The sequence below is a fragment of the Perca flavescens genome, chromosome 11 (genome assembly GCF_004354835.1).
Source record: "Perca flavescens isolate YP-PL-M2 chromosome 11, PFLA_1.0, whole genome shotgun sequence".
NCBI lineage: Eukaryota > Metazoa > Chordata > Actinopteri > Perciformes > Percidae > Perca > Perca flavescens.
In genome coordinates, this window is record NC_041341.1 from 12782310 (window position 1) to 12808703 (window position 26394).

Sequence of the window (26394 nt, forward strand, 5' to 3'; positions counted from 1 at the left end):
GCACGGTTACGGTCTTGTTCAGTAGTCTGGTCTCCTGGTGACAGCCTACCTATCAAGTAACAAACATTTAACTTAACATAACTACTAAGATAACATGACGTGCATTTGTATGTGATATCCGTCAATAATGTAATCTATTAATTTGTATGTACACAATCATCTAAGATGCACGAGAAATAAAGGCTTCTGCTATCGGTTGATAAGTCAAACTTGCCGAGAACCTAGACACCCGTTTGAATATAGCCTACCCTCGGTTACAGTCCTTAGGGTCTCGTTCAGTACCCTGGTGCGCAGTCTCCTTGTGACAGCCTAGCCTAGCTACCACGTAGCAACATTCACTTCTTACGTGTATTTGTATGTGTTGTACTGTACTTCCCCATCGATAATGTGTGAATTGCCGTGAACACAATCCTCTAAGATGCACCAGAAACAAGGCTCTGTTAATAACTCAAACTTGCCGAGAACCAAGACACCGCTTGGTTACATTAGACTCGAGCGGGCCGGCCGGTCGCACGGTTACATCAGACTCGAGCGGGCGGCCGGTTGCACGGTTACATTCGGTCTTGTTCGGCATAGGGTCTAGGCATTAGTAGCTCATTTCCTGATTGATTCTACCACCACCACTCCAGTCCAGTGGAGGCGCTAATGAGCTAGATTACTACACACACAGTAGCAGAAGAATACCAGCTACACAACGGCCAACCATTGACATATATATAATGCCAACGGCACGAATGAAGTAAAAGAAAAAAACAGGAGTGAGTCGGTTCATTGACGTATGGCACTCGATTCTCCCGGCTCAGTGACACGGGTCGGGTTAATTAACCGGCTCTTCGGTCAGTTCGTCAACACTACCTGAAAGCCGTTACATACTGGATGCAGCCCATGGATGTATTAAGAGAACTGGATACAGTGATCGGCGGGAAGCCCTGTACGTTCCAATGAGAGTGCTCAAAAGCGCATTAAGACAACATGGAGCTCGGCTTTTCCGCATTCTTGGCCCATGACTTCACGGTGGACATGCGCACTAGCAACAATTTGTTTGTGTTGTCGCAGCAACCGGTAGAAACATGCTTGTTCATGAGCTTATTTCTCGTGTCTCTTACAAGTGGCAAACTCATGAACTCACCGTTTTCATTGTCTAAAATATTCACTAACGTTAAACAATGTGTTTTCGTTGTTCCCGATCATTTACACGCTTAGCTAAATAAACGATAGATGTATTTAGCTAGACAACCAAGGAAATTTAATCATTATGTCGTGCTACTAGCTAGCGCTAGCAGTTAGCCTGCAGTTTGGTGAACAGAGCTCATCCATGGCTTCATCTCTCATCCACGTTACAAGCTTTACAGCATACAGCCCTCGGATGTATCATAGGAGAGAACCAAGGCCATGTAATCACTATGTCTGTAGTAACGTTATGTAGGCATGATCTTAATACAGCCATGCTAGCTAACCCTGACGTTAGCAACTAGCTAGCTAGCCGATAGCCCCGCCAGTTTGGGAAACGCTAATGACGTTACATCCACATAACAGGCTTTACAACATACATACATCCCTCGGATGTATCATAACTTCATAAGATAATACCACGGACGTATTAATAGAACACATGGTGAATTACAACCATTAGCTATATCCATTATTACAGCTAGCTACATGAGCTCGGGAGAACAGTCATGTGAGCGGGCGTGCAAAGTCCCGTGGGTCTGCCCATTATGCGCGTTCATCATTTCAAATTTAATAATTCTGGATTCGCTTCTAGTGAATGTGAATGTGCTTCGATTTGATTCACTGACCTACTTCGTCAGATCAAGCCTTTCATTCACCATAAAAGAACTCATCTTAACCCAGTAAGTTTACCAGAGAGACCTGCAGTCACTCTGAGAGTCCTGGAATCCGGTTGTCAGCGAACTCATTCAGGCCTCCTGTTTCCGCTTTGTTGCGCGCCGCTGAAAAAAAAAAGAGCCGTGCGCGACCCAATGGTGAGACCTCGGCTCGGCCGGATATTGTATCATTTTGACCAGGTCAGACTTCTTCAGAAGTAGTGTGAAGACTCAAATCTAGCCCAGATCTAATTTTCAAATCAGATTCAGGCCACTTCCATATGTGGTCCTGAATCAAAAAATGTTTTCAATGCGGCCGCAGTGTGAACAACCAAGTCGGATTTGATGCGACTTTTACGTCAATAACCCTCGCTGCACCCTCTCTCCCCACGGGGTGGGACGGGGCCCCCTGCTCCCGGTGCGGCTGTCAACCGGGGCAGACTGTCCTCGGTGCACCCCAACAGTGTTGCGTCGCCAGGGCGGGGATCGGCTCACGTGAAAGGCGTCAAGGGTCTGCGGCGATGTCGGCAACCCACCCGACCCGTCTTGAAACACGGACCAAGGAGTCCAACGTGCACGCGAATAAGAGGGTCGCCCCGTGGCGCAATGAAAGTGAGGGCCGGCTCGCACCAGCTGAGGTGGGATCCTGGTCCCTCGGGGTCGGGTGCACCACCGGCCCGTCTCGCCCGCACCGTCGGGGAGGTGGAGCGTGAGCGTGTGCGATAGGACCCGAAAGATGGTGAACTATGCCTGGGCAGGGCGAAGCCAGAGGAAACTCTGATGGAGGCCCGTAGCGGTCCTGACGTGCAATTCGGTTGTCCGGTTTGACACAGACCTCTGTAGTGAATTTGCAGCCATAACCCCGCAAAAGGCCAAAATAGCCAATTTTGCTCTCTTTGTCTTCATTGTTCTCCTCCTCAGCACCTGCTCATTAATGTTAAACTGCCATTACACAAACATTTTGAAATAAAAGCAAAAATGCTTACTTCCTCCATAACCTCCCTAACTTTAGTGCAACAGCGTGCTGCGTCTGATGTCATTGTTCTTTTGTGCATGCGGGTCAGTTCGAAACCGCAAACAGTTCACAATGGAATCTGATATAGGCCACATTTTAAAAAGGTAATGTGAACAGCCAAACAAAAAATCGGATCTGAGCAAAAAAATCTGAATTAAGCATTAAGACTTGCGGTGTGAACGTAGCAATAGTTGGGGCACTTCCAAAGCTTGGATGGGCATGGAATGGGTTAAATCATCAGTATAAAAAACCATGAACTGCATTAGAAAATATCTGGCTCTTAAAGTCAAAGGTGCAAGCCTGTGGACTAAGAGAGGCCAGTATGAACAGCGGGAATGACTACATCAATCAAAAACGTCCTTATGGGCATCAGTAGAGATTTGTTTTGGCTGTGGGTAGCCTTTTATTTTTTGTGTAATGGTAATATCTCTGATTACATTCCGGGTCCAGATTTGTCCTGAGGCTGTGAATTGTTAAGATTCCAGTGTTAGGGGAGTGTTGTTGTTCCACCATGCTTGGGCTTTTAATAGTTTAAGTAGAGGCCATTGTTTTTCAGATTTGTTGACAGGATGTGATTCCCTTTTTCTATATTCTGACCAGTACTGGATAATGGCTTATCTCTGCCCTGAATGCATTGTTTGTCAGGTGCAATTTAATGATTCAAAACTCAAAACCAAAAGATTTTTTGGGGCTTTTTTCTATTTTTTTTGATAGGACAGCTAAGTGAAAAAGGAGAGAGAGAGGGGCAAGACATGAAGGAAATCGTCACAGGCTGGCTTTCGAACCCTGGACCTCTGCATCGAGGCATAAACCTCTCCGTATATGTGCACCTGCTCTACCCACTGAGCCAACCCGGCCAGAACTTTTCTGCTGCATTCTGAGTGAAGTTTCTATGGAGGTTTTACATTTTTCAACTGGACCAACATATTTGAAGGGCAATGTTATCAGCCATGTTGGCTTTTCAAGGCTTTACCAAGCTATAAGTGTTTGTCTCTTGACCTGACCTCCTCCCTACACAACTTTTTTGATCTTTATACTACGTCGCGATATAAATCAGTAGATTAAATGGCCTCATATGACCTGCGAAAAGCAAAAAATGAATTGTGATAACAACTAAAATGTTGATAAAAAATTGGTGATACCAGGCTGAATTTTACAAAATATCCACCACAGGTTAGAGTTGCCATTAGGGCTGGTTGGTCAGTTAATCAATCAGCGAATTGACAGACAATTGACATCTGTTCAGATACGTGGAAAAAAAGTTGAACTTTTAGTTTGAACAATTTATTTAAGAACTATTTTCAGTTTGAAAACAAATGTATTTATTAGCTACAGCCATTTGAAATCCAGCCACACAGACCAATATTGTCGTTGGTGATTGGGAAGAAAACTCAGTGCCAGTTACCCTTACTGGTGGTAACATTGTAAGGCAACACATTGACTATAGAGGTTTCTACGACTCTACAACGTTTTTTCAACAAAATGTTTTGAGTGCCACTGATTTAGTTGATATCATGCAGTGTGTCCTTGTTCAGTAAAAACTAGAATCTGTTTTTTTTTATTTCAGAAAAAAGTTTGTTTAGCACCAGCACCCTGCTACAGTCTGATGTAAACTGGAAAGCTGCAGGCAGTGTGTGTGTGTGTGTGTGTGTGTGTGTGTGTGTGTGTTAAACTTTGTGATGAGTTGTGAACTCCTGCTGTTTTGTAAGTCTCCACTTCACCTACTTCCCGCTATGTTTTCATTAAATTGTCTAATGCAGTAACTGGAGCTTAATTAGGAGAATTTGATTTTCATTGCTCGATCTGATGGCGATCGTTGATAAACACTTTTTATGGACCAAAATGAGGGAGACGACAAGTTTTTGACAGATCTAAAAGAGAGCTCCAGATTAGTGTACAAGAGTGTGGCCTCAAACTCATAACTGGTTTGTCTGCCTCACACTGTTATCAGAAGGGCCGCTGGTTATAGAGCATCTCAAGTTCACTACTAACACACACACACACACACACACACACACACACACACACACACACACACACACACACAAACATAATATAGGTATAGATAATTAGGTAATAACAACAAAAAAGCAAAAATGAATAAATCTCCTGATGACTATCTAAAATACAAAAATGCATATTATTATATTATGTTAATATCAGAGCGAGGGGATGTTTCTTACCTTTAAGTGTAGATTCAGACCAGTTACCATGGTTACCATGATTATCTCCAGCATTTTAACTTTTTTTTAGGCCGTTTGGACATTAACAGTACTCTGGAACTAGATTACCTAAATTGAATGCAATCATTTTTATCAATTACACCAGTGCTTTTGCTGCCATGACATGCCAAACTGTCTACTGTAAAAAGGTCTATTTGCCACACTAGTGATGTGGATGGCAATGTCAGTCTGTCGGATGGTCAGGCTAGACTGAAATGTTGGATGGATAACCATGAAATTTGGTACAGGCATTCATGGTTCCTAGAGGTTGAATCCTTGTGACTTTGGTGATCTTTTGACTTTTTCTTTAGCTCCACCATAAAGTTTACATTTGTGGTTTAGAGTGAAGTGTCTCAACAACTATCTGACAGATTGCCATGAAATTTGGTACAGACATGTTCCCCCAGAAAACCCTTTAACTCAAGAAGAAAAAAAATGGAAGAAACCTCAGGAAGAGCAACAGTTCTAGATTAAATTTGAACCAGCTTTGAAGAACTAAAAAATCCAGACGTAAAATCATCAACATTTTAATCAGGATAACTTGCTTATCCACATGATGAATGGGCCTCAAGCTTAGTTATCTGTATTGTGTTTATGAAACCACAGCTCTGCAGTGTCATTTGCATCACACATGTCTGTCAGTGATCTGGTCGATAAACTTTAACTGAATTTGAGCAGGGTTGAGTAGTCCCAGACTTTGTTTGTCTGGGGTAGAGGTCACTGCTGGTGTGTGTGTGTGTGTGTGTGTGTGTGTGTGTGTGTGTGTGTGTGTGTGTGTGTGTGTGTGTGTGTGTGTGTGTGTGTGTGTGTGAGTGTCTGAAAGAGAAAAAAACTATAGGTCACAGACTAAGCAGTTTATGAGAAGTCTTCCTCCTCACTTGTTGCAGTGGATAAAGCCTGATCCCACACTGACATTGGAGATTATGGGGAGTTTTTCTGTTTGAGCGGACACTTCCCGCTGCTCAGCCCTAAATTCCCAGCTTAGCTCCATAGAAAATCCCCTTAACTGCATTTGTCTACCTGTCTTTGTGACTGTTCAGAATCTCGACATTGAGCTGGAGAATCTGATAGAAGAACTTTGAACCGATTTTAATTAATTTAAACAATTTTCATAATCAATGAATTGTAATGAAGCAAAATGCCAAGTATTCTCAAGTTTCAGCTTCTCAAATGTGAGAATTTTTTGTTGTTTTATATCACTGTAAGTTAATTTGAATTAATTCGTTCAATTGTAATACATAATTGTAAATAATTAATATTTCTGACATTTTATAGGCAAATAACTTTGATGAAAAAAGCATTTATCAGTAATGAAATTAGCTGCAGCCCTAAATACAATCAAAGGCATCTGCTAAATGCTGTTTTGCATTCATGCTAATGAGTAGCAGCATCCTGACAAAGGCACAATTGATTATACTGTATGTGTAAGCAGAAGCGATCAGTCTTACTGGAGCGATCACATGACAATAATCAATCATTTTTTGATTCATTTTTGCCATTCTGTGTGGAAGTGAAAAAAACAGCAGCCATATCACGGCGGTTGACGCCGTAAGAGGGATGGCAGGTCTGAGCTGCTCTTTCAGGTTGCTGTAGAAACCAGCCAGGGCCATTTGTTCCAATTTGCTCTGTGGCTTTGAGATCAAAAAGCTTGGAACCCAAAGTGTTCTTTGCATATTAGTATCCACGTTGGCTTCTGGCTCCTCATTTACATCTATATTGTTAATTTACAGTTGAACGTATTTGGGCTGTGCTTTCTGTGCAATACAGGGCTTCTTATGGTATATGAGGTTTAGGTTCAATGTGTTTGAACTGTATTGAACTTTGTGGTTTGTTATTGTCCAGTTAGACCTTCACTTGATGTAAAGGCATCTCGCAGGTCCCTCTTTTTGTTGAGCCCCCAACCGCATGAAGTCTCCCTTTAAATGCCATTCCTGCTCCGCCTCCTCAGCTCCATTGAAAAGTTGGCGGTTTGTTTACGAGAGCGCCAGCACTTCTTTGTGGCTCTGCACCCTGCTTATGAGAGGGAGGTGAGCAGCTAGTGAAAGACTCACCCCTCCCCCTCCTCTCTCTCTCTCTCTCCCTTCTTCCAGAATCAGTTTGAAAAGGACAGACAGCCCTCTCTGCCCCCCTCCCCGCACCCCAGTGATGCTTAGCTGGTGAGTACACTTTCATCAAAACATTTCATGCCACTTTCATACATTTCTTTCATTAGTTTCTGCTTTTACTTGAATTTTCTGCTTTGTATTTGTTACATATTTCTTTTTCTTTTTTTTCTTGTGTGTTCAATTTTGCTGGCAAACACCAAACTTCTCTCTGGCCTTGTGAATATTTGTATGATAAGGGATTGCTATTCATCTTTTTCTCTCATTCTCACTTTCTCTAAATGTCTCTCTTCCCTCCCCCCAAAATCTCTGTGGCCTCTGTAGTAAAGGTTTTTTGGTGAAAGGCCTTTTCTATTCTGACTGAGTAAAGTGATTTGAAAAGCAGTGGTGACAGTATGGCAGTGGGGGCGGAAGAGAGGAGGATAAGCAGTAGAGATTGGGGAACTGGTCGAAGGGCTTCATACAGGCTGCTAATGGACAAGTGTTACCTGTCTCTCTCTCTCTCTCTCTCTCTCTCTCTCTCTTTCTCCATCTCTCTCTCTCTGTGTAAATGTGAATCACTCCGGTGTAGACAGCCTTGAGCCTAATTAGCACAGTACGCCAGTGAAATCATTGTTCAGATGAGATGTGACACGAGTGCACAATCACCTTGTGACATCATCCTCCACTGCTATTTTTTGAACAACAGTAAGGCAATACTCTCATTATTACATCTCTCAACACCCAAGGCTCATTGTTTTTTGATAGTAGTTTTTACAATCGTTTCAAGCATTTTTATTAGATTGCACACAGGGAGGAAATGTGGAGGGAGTAAGGGAGATGACATGCAATAAAGCTCCCCAACTGGATGCAGTTACATGGTCAGCATCTTAAACCCCTTGGTCACCAGAACAACCTATTTTTTTCTTGCTTTTTTAACCAATTTTACCTAAAATACCTGAAGATAATTGTTTTGTCTGGATGTAATGTCCTCATACATCTAGCAGTCGTTGCATTTCCTACCCCAAGATGACTTGGAGTTAATTTCACTGTTGGAAAGCGGAATATATCTTTAAAGTGGGTCACTAATGTAGTAGAAATGTGAATTTTTTTCTTTTTTGAAATTGATGGCTTCTAGTCCAACAAAAGCCAGAAAATGTGTTTTTGGCTCATGTGGATGAAAGACACCAAATCCCAGAATGCACTTGCTTCACTGCTTTAGAGTATACTCCCACGCCTACCGTTTACAGACAGACAGACAGACAGTGAGACAGTCAACTCAACTCAAGTGTGTTTTATTGTCATTTCAGCCATATACACGAAACAATGTTTCACCGTGGCTCAAGTGGTTACACAATTAAATTAAAGCTGCAAGCAGCGTTGGACGGGCCCTCGCGCCTCTGCACGTGTCAGGGTTACTGTAAGTCGTCATCAATGAAAAGGGAACTCCCTGCTGATTTCAATGATACGTCACACAAGGGTCTACCTTAAACGGTTCAAATGTTATGAAAGGGGTGTGGTCTAAGTAAGTGGGCATGGTTACAGTATAGGGGGCGGCTCAGTATCACATGTAGACCACACATTTTCAGTTTCATTTAAATCGGATGATGTTTGTCATATAAAGCTGATTTCCTGTTGCCAGCGGGGGGCGCTATGAGCAAAAGTCAATATTGGCCTCTAGATGTCCTCAGGCCTGGACTGTTGTTGATTCTGTGAAATTTCAAGCAGATATGACAATGTACACTGTAGTTACAGCCACTTTCTCGTTCATCGCTAAAAACTCAAAATGGCCGCCATGCCACGCCCACACCGTTTAACAAAAAGTTTTTCTTTTAATAACTTTTCATCTTTAAGGTGTTGAGATGGTACAGACCAAGTTTGAAGTCCACCGGATGAAATCTCTAGGTGGAGTTCGTTAAAGTATAGCACCTTGACTTTTAGGCCTACTTCCTGTTGCCACTAGGCGGCGCTATAAGTTTGAGTCAATTTTGTCCTGTAAATATCCTCAGAGTTACAGTGTTATGAATCATGAAAAGTTTCTAGCCAATTGGACAATGTACGCTTGAGTTACACCCACTTCCTGTTTTGATGGCGAAACACACAAAATGGCTGCCCCGCCACGGCCATGCCCTATGACCAAAAGTTTATCTTTTAATAACTTTTCATCTTTAACATCTTGAGATGGCACAGACCGAATTTGAAGTTGATCGGATTAAATCTCTAGGAGGAGTTTGTTAAAGTACGACATGTGGAAATGGCCAAAATTGCACTAATTTCGAACTTTCAATTCAAAATGGCAGACTTCCTGTTGGGTTTAGGGTATGGCTGCAATGAGCTTTTTGTACGTCTTGACATGCTACATATGTGTACCAAGTTTCGTTAGTCTACGTTAAACGTACTGCAGGGGCTAAATTTTTTTAACTTTGTAGGGGGCGCTAGCAAGCCATTTTTTTGCGCCTATTCCCGAAACCCTTAAAATACGTACATTTTCACAAGACTTGATGCGACCCCCAATTTTGGTGAGATTTTGAATATGTTAAGCCCCTCAAAAAGGCAATTAATTTGCAGTAATAATAATTCCCTCAGTTTCAATAGTGCCTTTGCCGCTGTCGGCGCTCAGGCCCTAAATATATAAAAACGACATTATATGAAAACAAATATGAAACAGGCAACATTTAGTGCACACACATTATGTGCACCGGCACTTGTTCAATGTTCCCCGCTGATGATGTCCCTTTACCGGCCGGAGGCATGGAGCAACACCGCTGGTCTCCATAGCAGGCGGGCGAAGCTCGCGTAGTGTGTCGAGTATTCTGTCTGTAATAAAGTGTCCTGCATATTCTCCGATCTGTACCAATGTATCCCGGTGGTACACATGTTTGGTATACTACATGTAGTTTGAATGCACATAATTGTTGCAAAAACTGCTGAGAGACTTAGCTACTGTCCAACCCCCTATGGGCTGGTTGAAAACATGCAGAAGTAGCTCCTATTACTGGCTGTAGTCCATTGTCTCTGGTCAAAAAAATCTTCATTTTCCGTCATTGGAAGATTTTTTCCAGACCCACAATACAGAGATCTCTCGTCTCAGGGGGACATGAGGGAGGGAAGCACTGTCATTCGAAAATACTACTGGGTTTCTACTGATACAAAGCTTAATGCTAAATCTGTGAAGTAGGCTTTGTAAGGTCCTCTCTTGACAACTCAAAAAGTGCTTCCATTCACAGCAAATGAAGTGGAACTTTCATTGGTGGCAAGCATTGAGTAGTCCCTCACATATATTGATCTTGTATTTGTGCTAAAAATAGAAATTATGTATTATTGATTGTTCCCGAAAAAAGAATTCAAAATGCAGGTAAACACCAGGTGCAAAAAATATATTTTAGGCAATGTTGCCCAACACAAAAGTAATGAACGTAATATTTTCTCTAGTGGCTGTCATTCTGCACCAAGGCTGAATTTCGGGAAAGAGACTTCAGATACAGTATTAGGGGACCACTAAAGCCTATATAAAAGCCTCCAAAGAGCACCATGTCATGGGACCTTTAAACTAAAAGACACAATTGAATGGTATCTGTACCTTCTTAATATTACGTTTGATCCGTCAAAAGAGGATATTTGGCAGGAACGACACAAAGGCTGTTTGTTTACTCGAAAAATTGGGATGGCTTTATTGATTGGATTTTATCTTTGCACTTTCTACTCCAGGAAGAGGTCACCAGTAATGTTCTGCTTTTTTCCAAGAAGTAACAGTTTTTCAGGAATTTAGTGTCCTTTTTGATAACGTCACAAGCACATGTCCTGTCACAGTAACAATGCTAGTGCATGGTAAATTCAGTAAAGGAAACAAAAAACCAAAAACGAATATGAACCAAACATCCTTGTAGACTCGACTATCAAACAGCTCATTAAACATGTGGGTGTTTGTGTAATTGTTTAATCTAAATGCTGTAGATCAATCTATGTTGATCTCAGTCTGGTATTCACAGTATTCAAGCTCTGCTTTGTTGCCATTGAAATGGCATAATTAAGACGTGTAGATAAATAGATCACACACATTCTGTTATCTTCATTCTGGCATAATTAGAGATTTTGTGAATAAACATGAACGTGAGAATACTAAGCAAGCATATTGCTTGAAGCCGTGTTATTATCTGTTGTTGTCCAAAACAATTGTTTATTGTAGGCTGATCAGTGGAAAAACTGTCATTCTTGCAGCATAAATTGCAGCAGATTCATTTTCCCAAACTCCGCAAACAAGATCATTAAAGTTATCAGTAGCCTTTTGGTTTATTGGCTGCAGACGACGGTTGCCATCTGCTATCAGTTATCAGATGTATTGGTAACAATATGAGAACCAAATTTATCAAAACTTTAAAAGAAATGTCTTTAGGTTGAACACCAATCCTGTTCTTTCTGGGATGAAACTGAGATTGAACATTTAACTTGTCAAAAAAAACAACCTTTACTGGCAAAAACAAAAACCTTTTAGAAAAGCACAGGCCAATTCATCATGAAAAGCACAGACCACTTCTGCTCCTCACTCTCTGTGTTTAATATCCCTGAAGGCCAACCCTGGCATTTGCTTATGTTCTTTTGTTTTACTCCCCTTGTTCAGCACTTGCCTCCTTCTCACTTACTCTGCTCAATTCAATTTGTGGCCTTAATGTCTTTCCTAATATGTGTCATTGGAGCAGAGCAGCGATGCTCCTTCTCTGGCTGCTTTGAGGAGGCTCTTCTGTGTTTGTCTTGGTTTTCTCTGCTCCTCTGGGAGGAGATCAGGGGCTCCAGTCATGGTTGGTATGTTGTCTTCTCCAGCTCCGCTGGTGTTTGCTGATATTTAGTTCAGGATGACAATGAGCCGGAAGAAAACAAGCTCCTTTCAGGCCAGTAAGAGAGAGAGAGACCTAGAAAACAAGGGGACTCATCCCTGGATGGGGATTCTCTTTAAAGCTTTCTGTTTGTGGCCCCTAGGGTCGAATTAAGGGAGTGTCATTATCCCTGGCAAATTACCACGCTGCCTTTGTGATCCAGCCATGGTACATTAGGGTGCCTTAAAACGTGGCAGAGCTGTGCCCATTCAGCTCACAAAAAGAGGGGCCGCTGGCAGATCCTTGGCCTGGCTCACAGAGGAGGCATTCACACCACATCGGGTGGGATGGTGACAGTGGTGACGGTGATGGAGAGGGTCTCCTGAGATAAGTTAAAATCGCTCGGGCCAAGGCCGATGTTTCATAGTCTTAAACGCATGCCAGCTGATGATGTCATCACTTGCCTCCAATTAGAGTTTGATCAGAAATCTCCTATCTGATAAGGAGACTCATGAACGTGGTTTCCATGCCAGTTCTGTCAGACCTGCATGTATTCATCCATTACCCATACCAGGACTTGGATCCAGTCTTTCAGTGGACTAATTGCTAATTAGCCACGTAGCAACAAATCACCAGCTCGCTACAAATTAGCTCGTTTTTCCTTCAACTTTTGGAAACTTACGTTGCCTCCTTTTGAATAAACTCTCATCTCATCTTACCCAGTGAACAGTCTCTTGTGAATATCATGTGCAAGTGTCAATCAACATAAAATTAATCTATCATAATTTTGATAGTTGATCAATTGTCACTGTAAAGAAAAAATGCCAACATTTCTAGTTGCACCATCTCCAATGATAATATTTGTTGTTTTATATACTTAGATTTTTTATATCTTTGGGTTCAAGATGTGTTAAAAAATCTTTTATATGAAATTGAGTTGCACCCCTATTATGTGCAAAATAGCCCTTGGCTCTTTCTTAAATTGACCTGATGATGTTAAAAACTCAATTTAAAGGCTTGAGGATTAATAGTTTTTAAAAGTTTTTATTTTGTATATTTATAGGAATTGCAGTTGACTGGAGAACTAGACAATTCTATGAACTACAGCCAGCTGTGAAGCAGGAAGTAGAGCAGGTTGTCCACTAATCACAGGGTTCAATTACTGTGGGCAGGACATTGATCCCTCTCATTGCTGCTGATGGTCAGGCCATCACTGGTAGCTCACTACTGAATGACTGAATTAGAGTCAACTTGTAAAAGCGCTGTAAATATAAATGCTCTCCATCTATGAACTTGTTTATTGGCAAAATGAAATACTGAATTAAATTCTGCCAATAACTGATGATTAAGTTTTTTATGTCAGGCAGAACTTTCCAGTCTGTACAACACAATGTGCTTTACAATTTTACTTCACATGTTATAGAAAATAAAACAATGTGTGAAAAACTAGATGCTCCTGTCCTGAAATGTTCTCAAATGCCTCCGGATGCCCCTTGCTGCTTAATTTCTCAATTTGCAGGCTGCTTCAAAACACACTGAGAACACTGGTCTTGCTTTAAGATGTAAAGTAATGAGCAGGTGCTTAGTCCATGGAAGAAGAAAGAACTGGGGATGCATTGTTTGACCTGGTCAATGCTTTAATGTTTCGGGGGTCATTTGAGATGATTGGATGAACTCTGGTGTCTTTTATCGCTCCACCAGTGAGAGGAGGAGTTCTCAAAGGTTTTAGGAGCTGATCTGAGAATGAAAGGCAGACACTTTGAATCTGTGTTAAGGATTTCAGCCGTTGCAGAGTGCTTGCAACATATAAATGTCTGTCAATATGGATGGCATCCGCTACAAGCCTAGGTGGAAGTTTAGTCTTCAAACATCAGCAGGAAACTCTGACTCAGTACAGAGCGATCACAGTTGATCCTCTGGGCCTGAAACGGTTGAATCGAGTTTCCACCAAACGCCCATAAATTCAGAGTGCACCATGAGCTGTAATGTCAAAGTCTTCAAAGAAAACTAAATAACCGAGCTGCTGAAGGCACTGTAAAACCCCTTGTGTGTGAAATGTTTGTTCTTGGCATCTTGCCTTTATTTATCATCTAATCAACTGGAAGTTTTACCTCTGTGATTGATGTCTCCATTTTACTTTTCTTTCCATGACAGGTGGGAGATTTTATTTTCCAACATTGTTTCCCGGTTTTATGAACTCAATCCCTTTGCTAAAGTAGATGAAGGAAGGGAGGAGGCTTTTGTCCATGGGCCGTGGTGGAAACCCTGAGCCCGTAAATCCTGCACTGATCTTTGGATCATTAAGCTGTGAGCCCTGAGTCCTTTAGTTCTTTATCACCCGGCCTGGATCCCAGTCCATAATGGAGGCTAACTGGCTAATGATTAGCTGTCTGCTGCAGCTATCCTGAGCCGGCTGCTGCTGCTGCCACCACGGCCTGTCTGAATGGCTTCGCCCATTCAGACAGGCAGTGGTGGCAGCAGCTATGAAAACATAAATCTGGCATCAATGGCCTACTTTCTTTTTTCATTTTGTCTGACTTACTGTCTCGATATCCAAAACTTTTCTGAAGCTATTGAGTTTTTCTTCAAAGCTTAGTGTGGAATGTAAATGGATTATGATTGTGTAAAGCAATGTTGATTTAAACTATTGTTGATTTCTTTAGTCACTCGTGGCCCTGGCAAATTGTAAAGCTAGTCATGTAACTTGTCGATAATAGACAGGGGAGAGGTTTATGTACACCTCTTAGCGCTGCTGCTGAACAGATTGCCATGTCTCTAAACAGTCTCTAGGTTTATGGAGCTGAGAGGAAGATGATTGGGTTCTCTGACAAAATAAAGACTGAGAGGCAGTGTTGTGGATAACGATCACCTGTTCGTTCTTGATTACTTTTGGTTATTGTGGAATTATGCAGGCATGTGAATGTGATATATCCCAGGCTTTGAAGCAAAGATAGAAAATATCAATGATCATAGTGTCTCTACTTACAAAGCTAACTTTGAATTGACTAGTTTTGAAGAATGACTGTGTAAGGCAAGCTTTGTGAGGACATACAGTACAGATCAGGCTAGCCTGAAATCTGATCCAGCATAGGAACTGATCTGCAGTCCAGCGCAGGATCGTAGCACCATGGCATCACTAGGTGGGAAGGTTTGCCTTGACTTAAGGAGATTAAGCAATCATTAAGAACCAAATTTATTGCATCTACATTATTGTTTGTGACAGAACTTTGACATTGGACAATTAGGGTGAAATCACTGATTATGTTCAATGAACATTTAATGGCAGCATTTCTTTAAGATTATTTATTTCTACAAAATGGCAACAACTGTATGGTTAAAGTTAGTGCACACTTAGTTAACACTAGAAGTGCCGTAACTACTAGAACTACCGTGAGCGGTCATTTTGACCGCCAGATTCCAAACTCTATAATTTCTCATGATAAATACCTAATTAAGATATTGTATTATGTTAGGATATCTTTAGAAAAACGTAATAACACCGAAATGTACTTTTTAACGAGTTTAATTATACATTTGAGTAGTAATACGTGTTTCAATAATTCATATCATGGTATAGTAAACCGTAATTATTTCATACATTCATATCCCGAAAAATATGGTGTGGAAATTCATTCAACTTAACTCATAACAGCCAAATAACAATTAAAAGTATCTTATTTGAACATTTAGCTATAACCTAACCTGGCACTGTCTCCATTTTTGTTGCAAAAGCGCTGATTGGACCGTGCTCCCCTTCCCTTTTTTCCTCCATAAACTCCGCTCTCAGCTCCTCTGCCAATTGCTGCATGAAATCCAAGCGGTCAATATGACCGTCTCTGGCTGAAATAGGTAAAAGTGATTGTATTTTCTTTGCCTTTTGTGTAGTGTATGTAAAAACTATTTTAAATTAAAATACAGACTCTTTTAGGAAAAGTCAGGCAGCAGCAGGATTGTATTTTTTTATTCAGCAAAGTTATTACATTATACATATATATATATATATATATATATATATATATATATATATATATATACACATTACATATAAATTTCAAAATGACCGTCATGGCCATTGTAGTGTTAATGCCAATCCAGCACACTCTTATCTCTGGCTCACAACATAAAGGATACACTTTTTTCTTGCATCAACACTAAATGTTGGCAATCAACAGAATTCGTAGGGATGCTGGGCTGCTTTGCAGAATTGCAAAATGTGTCTTGTGTTACTGGAAAGAAGATTACTGAGCCTACATGTGGTATTCCTGTAGCTGTTGTATGTATGGAGTCTGTAACCCCATAACACACAAGTATAAATCCAGCTTTAATGTGTTGACATCTCTAAAATCTTATTATAAACCCTTATTTACCCTTACCCTTATTTTGGGGTAGAACAGCCTCCCCTGAATTTGACGAAAATGCAGAACTTAACTGTTAACTGTCAGATTTCGATCTCGGTGGGAAAACCACATTGACTCTCCACAGCCGGTCGGTTGTGGGTTCCTGGCTGTAAACTTGCTGTTTGCTGCTTAATCATTCAGTAAGGATTAGTGGCACTGTGTGTTTTCTAATTATAGACCTGGACTGTGCACTCAACTCCTCTGTGGGGTCAAATCTAGCCCACCAGGCCCTCAGCCAGCAGCTTACTCACAGCTACACTCAACTGCTACTTTCACACGTTCATTTCTGTGTCGTTAACTCGCGTTAATCTTTTTTATTGTTGTTTTTATTTTTATCACTCCATGGTCTCTTTTTTTGTCTGTTTCTCTTGTTCTCCCCCTCTCTCTCGTTGCGCTCACAACAAAGACTTTTCATTTGGATAAAATAAAACTCAATGAGGTAGCTGTCAAAATAAATCACTTCCTGTATCAAGGAGGAAACAAGGAATTGCCTGAAAGAAAAGGACACCAAGTCCCCCCCACACACACACACACACACACACACACACACACACTATCAATCAGTTCCCTTTCACATCTTTTTATTCTTGGAGAACAATAGGTTTGATTAACCCCTCTGGGAAAGCTCATTATCAATTTCCATTACAAAGGTGTTGTAAGACACTTGCATTTGAAACGCTCGAGCAAAAAAAAAAAAAAAAAAACTTAGATCAAAGGAATATATTGATGCCCATGAGCTCTGAGAGACAATAATAGAAAAATGATGGCTGCCAGTCTCAGTTTAAGCATCGGGTTTAACAACAGGCCACATGTGTATCCTGCATTGTTGATGTCAGCAATGTGTTTTTGATCATTGTAACTGCTTTGCGTCCAGTCTATGAACTTGGAAGCTTTAAGCAGAAAATTATGAGTTGGCAGATGCAGAAGTTTCTTTTCTCTCTGCTCTCGTATCCTCTGATGCCCACTGACATTAAAATGTAAAACAGTGGGGCTTGATTTATTTATTAATGAGTTTATTTTTCTTATGAGACCTTTTTGTCCTTCCATTGTTAAGCTGAATCTTCAAGGGACACCTAGGAAACCATTCAATCCATTTTTAATCAAAGCACCTCATTAAGCAGGAGTTTGGATCAGATTAGTGTAAATATTTTGCCGTCAGTCATTTGACGAGCCTGTAATGTGGAACCACATGGTGGTTGTGAAGATAACTGTATGATCTCTGCATCATAACACATTTTATGACGTAAATAAATGATTTTGAGGTTATTTGAAAAGTTTTAAATAAAATGTTGTGTTATACGCTTGTTTGTTGTCTTAAAGTTCGTCTAAATGTGCACACGGCTTTGCGACATTGGTTGTCTGCATACATGGGTTTATTTGGTGCTGATTAGTCTATATCCGCCCGGATGTCCGTTACCTTCTGCTTTCTTTGTGTTGGGATTTTAAACTTTATGATGACCATGGTTACCTGCTCCTCAGATCTCTGCAGGGTAAATCCAGACAGCTAGCTAGACTATCTGTCCAATCTGAGTTTTCTGTTGCACGACTAAAACAACTTTTGAACGTACACGTTCCACCAAAACAAGTTCCTTCCCGAGGCTATTTTGCAGCAGCACCGTGGCTCTGTTGCCCATGACGATTGTGATTGGTTTAAAGAAATGCCAATAAACGAGAGCACATTCTTCTCCCATCCCAGAATATTGTATGGAGTAGCCAGACCCACCTCCGCAGCGCTGTGGAGGAAGATCTTACAAAGTGAGACTAGGTGCTGATAGACCTTTGTGGATATGGGCAGATGACAGAATTTACATTACATGAACCTTTGCGGCTACGTAGACACAGCTTTACCCAAATTCAGATGAGAAGACTGATATCAGTTTTATCTGTGTCCATTATAGAGATGGATTCAGGTTGCCTTTAGCTTAGTTTACTTAGCTCAAAAACAGATTTACACCTGGCATTACTATATTTTCTTTATCCTGGTAAGATATCCAGAGATCCGGATCTCAGATCCATCAAACATTAAACAACAGACAATTCCACATCTCAGCACACAGCTTAGAAGAGAGTGATTGTTAGCAAATCACAGTGTTTGCTTTTAAATTGTTGACAGCAATGGACACATATTCACTTCACAGCATGTACAGCAACTCTGCTTTTTTTCTCATCCACACTTGACTTTGAATTGACTTTGTGTGCTTTGTACAATGGATTTTATTCCAGCTTCTTACCTAGTTTTGCCATCTTTAAAAATATACATTTACTTCAACATATCAAAATGGGATTACATGTAATTATTGTTCTTGTTCAGGATAACCTCTTCTTTTGGTTGAATAAGGTTTCTTTACAGAATTAATTACTTTGAGGTTTGGGGCTGAGAAGGTTTTCTAATGTCCCCTCACATTAACATGAGGGAGTAGGATTAGTACTGCTCTCTGTGAATATTGAAGTGTAGAACACGAAAAGGACACACACAAAAACACAAAAGAGCCTATTAAACTAAACAGGCTGCAATTATAATAAATAAAATTAGTTAATGGTTAGGCTGTTAATTAGACCTTTGAAAAACGTTATCTTTGTACAGGTATATTTAGCTGGAGAAATGCTCATGTTGTTCCCCAGAAGATCTCTTGGATGCTCAGATTGTGGCACATTATAAAACCATCCACACACACATCCACTCTTTGATGAAGATATCCATGCTACAGCTTCCAATTTACAGCTCGGCTTGATCAAACTGCTCATTTACAGAACTAATGAGGAAATGAACAAAAATGAAGGAATCATTTGGTTCTTGTATTTCATCAAGAGAAGAAGCTGCATTTTTCTTTTCTGCTGCGGGTGATTATATCACAATTACAACACAACACGGCCCCTACAGGCACTCGGCGAGGGCGATGGCTCCCTTTTGGAATGATAAACATAGCGTTGAAGGCGTGTGGAGTATCAGGCCGGTAAACAATGCCACCAGTGATCAGACTTGTTTTAATTTTCATCACCAAATATCCTGGCATAATGCCTGGGTCACGCATCAAGAAGTCTGAAACGAGAAATTGTGTTGTGAGACCACATAGCAATTAAAACAGGATACAAGATGTGTTTTTTTTCTAATTACATCACAATGGATTTAATTATAGCTGCATGTTTTGCAAAGCAACAGTGATGCAGACAGCGTCAGGCTTGATTGTACGTCTTTTGTTCATGACAGGATGTTCCCTTCGCTCTCTGGACTGTAATCAGTGTTCGAAGAGACACTACTGTATGACATGGGAACCAAACATTGGCGCCATTTGGGAGATATAGAGTTATATATAGAGTTTATGAAATGGAACAAACGATCCGCTTCAGCCTTTATGTCCATCTGTGTTTGATTCTAACACGCAACTCTCTCAAAAGAATAGACATTTTTTACATGTAATGGTCTTTAAAATGATACCTTAATGATGCTAACCACTGATGAGCTTTGTGCAATGATCTCACAGAGAGATAATTTAGAATGCTCATACTCGTCCATCCACAGAGTTTGGATGCTTTAAATTAAAACGTGCACAAAGGAAGTTTTTTTTTTCTTTTTTTTCTCAAAAGTTGAACCTCTGACAGATCAAAAGCATTGTACTCCCTGACAGCTTATAGTGCTCCCGCAATCTTTACTCCCCAACACTTCCTCTTCCTCCTTTGCTTTCAGTCTTTGTGAGAACAGCAGGGTCTGACAGCCCCAAGCTGAACAGTGTGAAGTTTGGGAAATGGAAATGGCTTTGTGGTTTCTTCTAAATGTCTGACCACTTTATTGTGTGTGTGTGTGTGTGTGTGTGTGTGTGTGTGTGTGTGAGAGAAATACATTGTTTAGATGTAGCTACTGTACATGTGTCTAGATTGTGAGACTACGTTGTCTACGAGTTAGGGCGGCCCAATTAATCGCAATTTTATTGAAATCGCAATATGAACTAGTGCAATATCCAAATCGCAATATTTGTTAAAGGCAAAATATGCATTCTAAAATAAAGTATTGTGGTGCTGCAGAGATGTCCTGGCCTATAAATCATATCCTACAGACTAATGAAAAAATCTTTGTTTGGTGCAGATCCTCGCAAAAAAATCACACAATATTTTTCAATGAAAATGAGAATAATGATACAAAAATGATCATTCCCTCCAATATCGTGAATCATATTGCAATATCAGTCGATAAAATTGCAATTAGATATTGTCCTAATCTCCTGCAGCCCTACTACGAATCTCTACTGACAACTAGGGATCAGATTTTGCTTTCCCGCTCTGTATGCAAATTAACAAAAACATCACTTGTTTCTGCACAAGTGGCAGAATGTTCCCCCTAGGACAGTGTAGGGCATGAGCCATTGTTATAGTAGACAAAATGGTGCCTTCTTTTCCTAGAGGGCCCATTGCATAGCCTCTAAGTTGCAGACACAAAAATGCCAGAATCAGTATTGCTAAAATATACAGAAGGATGTCCAATAAAAAAAATATATATATCAAAAGACCGGATGAGGAATTATCTTTTGGAAGAATGGTGTTCATCCCTCTAGTAGAGATCAAAGACTTGTAGAATATATGCCAATGTAAAATAAAAGCTGACCTGGTGAGTTAATTACATTTTAGGTTGGTTTTCTTTTAATTTGTTACATCTGTAGGTGCGTTTGGTGCAAAATCATGCAAGGTTTTGGAGTACATTATAATGCATCTGATGAGGACAGTCATAACAAGATATCAAAAAGATCACCATTTAAAGCTGCTCAGCAAAGATCCAAACAAAGATATCAACTTCCCATATCACTTCTCCACTGCTTCTGTGTTCCACTATTGCTTTACTTGAATATTTGAAGCCCAGCATAAGGCTGGACATTGGAGAAGTGGATTATGCTGTAATAAATTGGTCCAGTATGGTCAAGAAATGTACACCCTAAGTGTTTGTTCACATGAAACCCAGACCAGCCCCCAGCACAATTTGGATGATTCAATTCTCAGTGTGTTGACTGCATTCACTGCTGTATTTTTAGCCATCTAGTTGTCATTAGATCACATGATATGAATTTTCATGTGATCAGGAACGAGATGTGTCACGGGCCCTGTCAAATTCAGTGGAAAGTGCCAAACTGACAGCGATGCAAGATCCAAAGTGATGAATATATTTTTCCTAACTGATTGTTTCTCATGTGCGAGTATGACAACCTGTAATTCTGTTGCAAGCACATAATAATATCAAGGGCCATCACTGTGAGGACATTTTCACTAATGAATATTATATAAAATATGACAGTAAATTTAAAAGTCACATTCAAAAGTTAAACATGGCATGTAGTAGTGATTTTCATTTAATTTCCGAGTGGTTCCACAAAAATGTTGAAGTTGTGTGTGTTTGTGTGTGTCCTTGTGTCAGTGAAGATGTGAATGTGTCCTTGAGTGAGAGAGCAGAACTATGCTCAACAAAAGAACAATATAGTACGATTAGAATGGGATGGGAGATGACCAGCCAGAGTTTTAATTTAAAATTTACAGAAGAAGAAAAAAGCTCACATGGCAACATTATTAAACTGGAGAGGACAAAACCCAAGATGTACAAGTTGGGCATCCTTGAACACAAAGAACAAATTATTTCAATAATATAAACGAAAAATAACTAGCAATTATCTATTTTTTGAAGTCACAGTGTGCTGAGTTTGCATTTGATGATCAAGCTCAATTCTTACCGAAAAACCACCAGGGTTATTTTTCTTTTTTTTTAAGGAGATAAGTTTAAAGTGATTTTCATTTGGATTTCATGCCTTCATGCTTCCAATAGTAGTATATGTTCTGCTGAGAAGACACTGTTCACTGCAGTTTGCAGTATACAAGCTGCTCTTGTGACAAGCACAGCTCAGAAAAATGTTTCTGCTAATAGAATGTGAAGAGAAACATGGAGCTGAAATGCAAATGAGCTGCTGATTATGCACCAGAACCCCTCTAAGACAGAAACCTGAACACACACACACACACACACACACACACACACACACACACATACTGTACTGACCTCACAGACATCCACGCCCTCGGCTGTCATACTCAGTGTCACATACCTGTTGTTGTGTCTTGTTTTTGCGTGTGTGATTGGAGGCTTTTGAAAACACTTGTTTGTCTGATTGTTATATAACCGCAAACAACCAAATTAATGCTTCCACTAAAATTCCTCATTTTTTAATCACAAAAGAGCTCTTGTTTATGTACAGTTGGCAGGTGAGCTTTTATTAAAGTTTTGCGGCCAATCCCCAAGTAGCACAATTGTAGCGGATGATTAAGGCCCACAGCTGAAATCCAATGAGATGGATTTTGTGCAAACAGCAGCTCTCGCTCACTCACTCACTCACAGCATCTCTCTTCCTCTCTGTCTCCTACTTCCTCCACCTCGCTCCATCACACATGTCCAGTCGCTCATCCCCCAGCAGGGTTCCAAATCAGTCTTTTGTTCGTGGCAGATCAATGCTCTGTAATCAACAGGAGAGGCACATTGCTGGTCTTTAATGGGACGCCTCCTCCCTGGGCTGCCTGTCTTTCTGAGTCTGAAGTGGATTCACCGGAGAAGTCGGTGATCAACGGCAACAGACACATCAGCTGTCTGCTGTTGTTTCCATTGTATGTGACCGCTAAGTGCTGAAAGATTGCAGCCTGCTGAACGGACCACTTTAAAGGCTTTGAGAAACAGCAGCATGACTGCAATAAGCCTGCACTTACTCACACAAGATTTGTATTGGATTCCAGTGTCTCTGCCTGGCAGTGAGGGCGGACTGTGCTGATTTTCTGTACATTTAAACATGTACCTTATTGTGTTAAAAGTTGAGCTGGAAGAATATAAAACCATGAATGACTTAATTGTACCTCTGTTGCCCTTTAAGGTATTTGACTTGCACAATTGGTCTTTACTACATGCATATAAAAGCTTCAGACACTTTATACCAGTAATAAGTCTACATACATTACAAATTAGAAAATAAAACCGAAGCAATATACAAAACACTTCAAGCTGTAATATAAAGAAAGTTCTGGTGCCAAGTCATGTTAGAGATTTGTTACTGTAAGCAGATGGATGCTGGAGGTGATAAAGGGTGTGATACCTATTTTAGTTTTCTTCGCGATTTATCTCCGCCCAGCGGGTAAAACTGTATCTACAGACAACAAAAGGTCTGATGGATTCGCTTTGATCTCATCTCGGTCATTTCTGTACTGCACACCCAGTAGCCAGAAAAGAGTTTTGTTGGTATGCTCAAACAACATATGTGTACGTTTTCCTGAGAAGCAACCCCTTGCAGCCGCACTAATTATGACTGACCTCTGTCAGGTGCAAAGGTGGATGTATTGTAATGTTACACAGCCTCAAGTCTTAGGGGGAAGTGGAGTGCAAGGTGTGACTTTGAGTTCCCAAAGGCGATCTTTTGTTCAACTAAATCCAGTGTATTAAGTTTTCTCTGTGTTTTATAATTAGGGCACCAGTTATGAAAGTTTATCTCTAACCTTTAAATACTCAGCATGGTTTTTGTCTTGTCTGGGTTTAATGGCCTGCAAATAGTGGACTGCATCAGGATAGATGTAAATGCAGATGAAATGTCTGCACCATTTGATATTTAACACAAACATACGTCAGCATTAAACACATAAGAGTATAGATACATCGGCCAGAGCTATGAAACCTTTAGTACTCTTATGGGTGTGTCCTTAGCATGCAGTATTGAAAACTGTCAATGTACCTGGAAGTTGTCTGGTCAGATTTGTAATCTTGTTTAAGTTATATATAAAGAGGATGAATGCCATATAACTTTCTTTTATTATCTAGTTTGACAGTCCGTCGTAATGTAAAAAGAACATAAATAAACTAAACTTTAAAATATATATATTTTTCTGGAGCTAAATTACGTGGTATTGGATGAGTGCATAGACTTGCGTACTCCTCGCTGATACTGATACCAGCATTTTAGGCAGTAGCTAAAGCATTTCCGATATTGGTATCGGAACAATTCTAGTATGTATATTTGTGTCCACATTTGATAAATTTGACTTCTTCAAACAAATTAAAAAAGAGGTTTCCAGGAAAATAAATGAATGTTTTCAGAAAAAAATGTATTGTTTTGGTAGACACAAGGCCAAAAAATATCAAACAATACCCAGCCTGGAAGAAGGTGGAATTTCATTCCACAGGGATATCAGATATGGGTCTTGATAGTCTCGCATTGCCGGACCTTCCTCCACAGCGCTGCGGAGGAGGGTCTGGCTAGTCCACACAGCAATCCTGGATGGGAGAAAAAAGTGCTCTCGTTTATTGGCATTTCTTTAAACCAATCACAATCGTCTTGGGCGGTGCTAAGCGTTGAGCGGAGCCACAGTGCCGCTGCAAAATAGCTTCGGGAAGGAACTTGTTTTGGTGTACGTTCAAAAGTTGTTTTAGTCGTGCAACAGAAAACTGACAGATAGTCTAGCTAGATTTACTCTGAAGAGATCTGAGGAGCAGTTAACCATTGTCCTCATAAATCCACCGGAGTTTAAAATTACAACACAAAGGAAGTGGAAGGTAACGGAAAAAACAAAACATCCGAAAACGGACATTCAAAAAGAGTGACATTTGACGGAATCTTTTCGGCAGAACGAGAGCAATCGCCAAAGTGAAACGTCATGGATATAGACTAGGGTCTCGAAGGTTGCTTGCGGTAACAGCTGCTCCTCTTTCCCATAGGCAATGTGACATTTCCCACTACTTGTAAGATGTTGAATAATCCACACGATCGCCAGCAAAGGTCAACTAATAGCAATCATATTGTTACTGTAAAGTTAGATGTCATGTAAGAGGCAGAATAAAAACACTAAGAAAGATAACAAACACGCAGCCACACTTCAGACTTAATGACTATGATGACAAAATCACTACTTGGTCTTCTAATACTAAAACAATACAAAAACTTCCAGTGTCTGCTGTTTTGTTTGACTGTTGCTCAGCTGCTATTTTCATCAAATACTGCTTCCAGAGATGTGATCAGGCACAGTGCCAATCTTGGTGCACAATGTCCATAGAAATTGCTTTTTTTCCCCACACACACTCAAAATAAATCAAAGCTATTTCAAAATGTTAGAATTTATCTATCAGTTATTTTTCATTTGGCAAACTCATTTCGCAAAAACAGCTCGCACTGAAACAGCATGTGGAGAGCTATACATGTGGTGTGTTGTGTCTGGGTGACTGGACTCAGTGCTGTCCTCCCGGACACAAAGAGCTCTTTAAACACTATCCACAAGCTTATCATCAGGCTGTATGTGATTGATCACTTTCACACAGTTCAGCAGTGTGTCATTTTTGTGAGAGGCCTTGAAAATGTGTCTCTTTTAGATAAACTGTCATCCGTGATAAAATATTACTGTAGATCAGCTTGAGATTGATGCTTAGAATGCAGAACTCGTATCAGTGCAGTTGTAGCTTTGTGGTATTTAAAGCTGCTAATGTTTTCTGCTTTTGCACCTTTAATTTTGCATTCTTCCTGTTGGAATACTAATTTAAACATTTGCTACATCCCTCCTTGAAATTTAGACTCCTGTGAGAGAAGGCTGGCATTTGCATTGATCAGTCATGCACTCAGATCATGCCTTCTACCTCGTTCCCGTGGGTGCCATGGTGTCAATTAAACCTGAGGTCTGCTGTGCTTTAGCGGGCTGGCTCTGTGTAATGGGGCTCCATGCAAAGACACTATCCATAATAGAATTAATAATGAGACACACTTGCGAAAAGGGCTCAGTTATCATCACCATCTCATCTTACTGAGCTCTCTTGCCCTCGAAATAAAACATTAGAAGCAACACTAGACCAAACCCAAAGTCTGGCTGTAAAACTTAGAGTTCATGGTGCATTCAATTCCAATGAGTTACAATTCTACCGGGCTTCCTGGTGATTAAAGCTGCTCCTGTGTGTCTCGATAGGTAAGGGGAAGTGCAGTGTTGTAGAGTTAAAATTTAGATCTATCAGTGAAGAGAGGAAAGGACCTAAAAAGGTGCAGATGGGTTTATTACT

General features: G+C 40.5%; 1 protein-coding gene across 2 annotated transcripts in view; it reads left to right on the plus strand.

Moving 5' to 3' along the window:
* sema5ba (sema domain, seven thrombospondin repeats (type 1 and type 1-like), transmembrane domain (TM) and short cytoplasmic domain, (semaphorin) 5Ba) overlaps positions 1 to 26394 on the plus strand; it is a 180273-nt gene that overhangs the window by 26310 nt on the left and 127569 nt on the right. For both annotated transcript variants that reach the window (XM_028590629.1, XM_028590632.1), the window contains exon 2: positions 7154 to 7219. The gene's annotated coding sequence lies outside the window, so the exon portion shown is untranslated. The remainder of the gene's footprint in view (positions 1 to 7153; positions 7220 to 26394) is intronic.